The sequence below is a fragment of the Papaver somniferum genome, chromosome 1 (genome assembly GCF_003573695.1).
Source record: "Papaver somniferum cultivar HN1 chromosome 1, ASM357369v1, whole genome shotgun sequence".
In the NCBI taxonomy this organism is placed as follows: domain Eukaryota; kingdom Viridiplantae; phylum Streptophyta; class Magnoliopsida; order Ranunculales; family Papaveraceae; genus Papaver; species Papaver somniferum.
Window position 1 is genome coordinate 30,677,328 of NC_039358.1, and position 4,356 is coordinate 30,681,683.

The 4,356-nt window shown below is 33.8% G+C and overlaps 1 long non-coding RNA gene across 1 annotated transcript; it reads right to left on the bottom strand.

Annotated features, from left to right (window-relative positions):
* Positions 1–540: 540 nt before the first annotated feature.
* LOC113327000 lies at positions 541–1,094 on the bottom strand. Its single transcript, XR_003348675.1, has 3 exons — positions 984–1,094; positions 716–798; positions 541–591 (listed from the first exon to the last, which is right to left on the bottom strand). It is a non-coding gene; the product is annotated as an uncharacterized LOC113327000 (long non-coding RNA).
* Between the last annotated feature and the right edge of the window lie 3,262 nt (positions 1,095–4,356).

A 4,356-nucleotide genomic window follows, 5' to 3' on the forward strand; every position in this document is an offset into this window, starting at 1 on the left:
TTAAGCCAGTAAATTTCTCGTATAGTCCACAATTCACGAATTCTGCACATTGAATCTGTAAATTTTCTGGTGGAAAACCAAAAGTTAGGTTCAAATTATGAACAAACAACTCTAGATATTGGGAGGCAGTAGGACCTCTCTTAGCAAGATAGGTTCCAAATCTCTTTAAGGTGAGTAGAATCATGGACATTCATAGATTTATAAATTTCAAAATTTATCAGAAGATGATTTCAAAATATACCAACTAAATAAATAGTACAAAATGCAAACTGTGTATATTTTTTTCTCTCAATTCCTAGACAAAGGTTCAACCACATACTAATTCTGAATGCAATCATCTACTCAACTATAAACAAAAATGCAAAAAATTGTAGAAAATTAACATCAGTCCCATTAAACTATTAATCAAAAAAGAGTTTGATAAGTGAGTTAAAAGAGACTGTTCCAAGAAATAGGAAATGTAGCTGAGACAAATTAATATCGAGCTTTCAATAATTTCACTTTTGAACTGGATTGGAGATCAGATATCTCTACTTACACGCATATTTCTTAGTTCAAACCAGAGCCCCATCTTTTTCACCACGATAACTACTGTTGAGAAAGCAATCCATCACATTCACAAGTGAGACATTATCTTAAACAGTTAAGAGGTATCAAAATGATGACAAAGATTAGCTCAAACGAGAGGGGAAAAGAAAGACAATAAGAAAATTACCACAAACTGGTGATTATTTCAGACTTCCAGTTGCTGATGGATACCCAAACGTCCAAATCCTTCAAACGAACAAAAACTCACGCCTGCACCAAAATAAAAACCCAATTAGCAAATCAATTTATTTTCTTTCGATGAATACAAGACTCAAATAGTAAGGAATCATACGAAATTAGAAAAACAAAGATGTAATCCCCACCAAAGCTTCAAAAGATTGAATCTATATAAAACGTATTTCAAGTAAATAGATGAACATATCAAGCTTACTTACCAGATTAATAGATTTGTGCAGTTACAATCCGATGAACTCTAATTTCCTTAATTAGATCGAAAATTGTAATTTGTAAATGATTTGACTATGAACCGTTTTACGGGTTATACAGATTACCGCATACTGATCACTGATCTGAGTTAAAGATTTGACTGGGGAAATCAAAATTCAGTCAACCAACATGCCCTAAAGCTTTGATGTGCATTCTATGTTTATGAGGGGAATCCTTTTGTGGGTTTTTAATGGGAAGAAACTCGTTGTTGTTGATGATGATTTCTTTTTCTCGAACAAAAATCATTCAAACGAAGATTCGAAGATGGGGTTTCGGTTTAGGTAGAGTTTGGTGAGAGAAAATTATCTTTTGTGGTGAATGGTATGAACTATGAAATTCCGTTTGTGGGTTTTGTTACAGCTTTGAGTCGAAATACGCGAAGTAGAAAAATTATAGGCAAAGATGCAGCTAGGGTTCCAGTGGAGGGAAAAAGAATTTAGACAAAATTTGGTTGAAATGAATCGCGGGATTTTGGGCGCCAAAACTTAGTTATTCCCGCCAACAAAGATTGAATTGTGAAACACCTTGACCAGTGCATACGGATCGATGACTTGTCATAGTTTGTTGTCGTTAGATTTGAAAGACATGGGACGAGATATGAAAGATATGAAGGGATTAGTGAAAAAAAAATTGGTGGGAATTTAGGCGCCAATTTTATGTGAATATGTAATGTAAAATGGATCCAATTTCCTCTACCCTACCCGCTCCGTTTTAATTCTGATATAGCATCGTAATGTGAATGCGTATTCTTTTGAAATAAAAAGGTAAAAATATACACAGGTCAATTATATTTGTGATCCATATTTCGTTGGAAAATGGGTTCAAATAGAGGATGAAATAAACACAAAGAAATTGTTGTACTCTAGACTTTCAAGAAAAGTCTATTAATGGATAACAGGAAAAGTCGAAGGGATCCAAGTGAAATGAGCAAAGTCGAGTGACGTTGGGTGATATTGATAAATAACCAAGAAATCGATGAAATACAGGTGAAGTGGGTGATGAAAGATGAGTAAAGGATGGACATTCAGTGAAATAAAGGGATAGTCGAGGAAATGGAAGGAATCCCGATGAAAACGAGTAAGGTCAAGTGATATTGTATAAGCTTGATGGATAACATGCAACATGAGTGGTCGATAGACATCCGGTGAAATTGGTGCATCACCGGAGAAACAAATGAAATACGATGTGTAATTCAATGCGTTTCAAGAATTCGTTGAAATTAACCGACTCAAAAAAACCGTTTGATCCCATTGGATATGCTTAGATATTTATATAAGCAGACTGCATGACAAGATTATACGACTCTATGATCTTTTCAATCTCACTGGATGCGCGTAGAGATTTACATAAGTCGATATCGGGAAAGACTTTTGCAACTCTATAATTTTTTCAAGGCAAGTATATAGCTTCAAAATTTGTTGATTAGTTCCTTAAGATGCCCCACTAAAAAATTAATTATCATATAATCCGAAAAGAAAAGATAAAACCTAAATAAATATATATTTTTTGTGTTTCTCTTATTCCCTCAACTCGACATTACTTTTTTCCCATTTAGACTCATCAAACCAACCACGAAACTTAGATCAGGAAGAAAGACAAGAAAAGTGAATTCACTTTATGATTTAGACCATCAAAGTGCACATACATATATATCCTCTCGAGGAGTTTAGCGACCCTTGAAGTCTTCTTAAGGATATATCGAGGTACAACCGCATACAAGACTTTATTCAGGATCCGAAAGTCGTTAAACATATGATTCAGGTTGTAGTACTATTACAACTCAGATTCATTTGTGGATTAAGTCCATCTAACTCAATTAGGGTTGTCAGTAAGTGCCATATTACTCGTTATGGATGGTTTATCCATGATCTACTTCAATCTAATTGCCCACAATCTTCCAAGAAGATTACTCGACCATACTTGTTATGACGAATTCTCAACAAATTTGAACCAACTATTCAAGATTTTGCATAAATCGAAAATCACTAGATCATAGTCATTATGACTCAATATACTCGTTATGGATGGTTTATCCACATGATCTACTTTAATCAAATTTCCCATAATCTTCCAAGAAGATTACTCGACCATACTTGCTACGACGAATTCTCAACAAATTTTATCCAACTATTCACAATTTTGCATAAATCGAAAATCACAATCATAGTCATTAGGACTCAATATACTCGTTATGGATGGTTTATCCATATGCATTTCCATAATACTTCAATCAAATTGTCCCCAATATTCCCATAAGACTACTCGACCATACTTTCTATGACCAATTCTCAACAAATTTAATCCAACTATTCACAATTTTGCATAAATCGATCATAGTCATTATGACTCAATATACTCGTTATGGATGGTTTATCCATGATCTACTTCAATCAAATTTCCCACAATCTTCGAAGAAAGATTACTCGACCATACTTGCTATGACCAATTCTCAACAAATTTGATCCAACTATTCACAATTTTACATAAATCGATCATAGTCATTATGACTGAATATATTCACTATGTTTGATCTATCCATTTATTTCCATCCACTTCAATCGAACTATCCATAATTTTGGTTAGTATTACTAGATCATACTCGTCAGGAATGAGTATCAACAAATTCATTCCAACTGTGCTCAATCTTTCGTTATTCCATTGAACCACTAGATCATTGTCGAAATTATCAGATAGGGCTCGGTATAACTGATTACACGCCTGATTATATGTATTCCAATTTTCCTCGATTTTCCCCCAACATTACTGGATTGACACTTATTTTCCTAATTATCCATAAAATCCAATGCAATTTAAATCAAATTTACTTTTTTCCAACAAAATGTCTTGATCAAATTTAATTTTTTAGATCACATGGTTTAACCCACCAGTCCAACCCAGTCCAGTCCATTATGGTTTTAAGGTTTTACTTATGTTATTTCCACATAACATCGAATAGGATGTCCTTAGTAGATCTAACGGTGGATAATAGTTATCATTAGCCCAACCAATAGTTAGATCAATAGAAAAGAACCTCTTATCTTACGCTCTGTAACACCTCAAATTTCTTTTTTATTTTTCCTCCTCAACCAAAGTTACAGAGCGGAGAGAACTGGAGATAACTAAGCCGAGGGGGATAAAGTTCTTGGCTGAAAATCAGGGAAAGTTTGAGATTTGTTAGAGAAAAAAGGGTTCTCAATTTTGGAAATATTTTTAGCTCTATCCGAATCAAATCAAATGGTGTTTTCTTAGGAGATTTTTCCCGAAAGAAGAAATCGTAGATGAAACTCAATATTTTTTTCAGTTCACCCTAAATAATTTTGA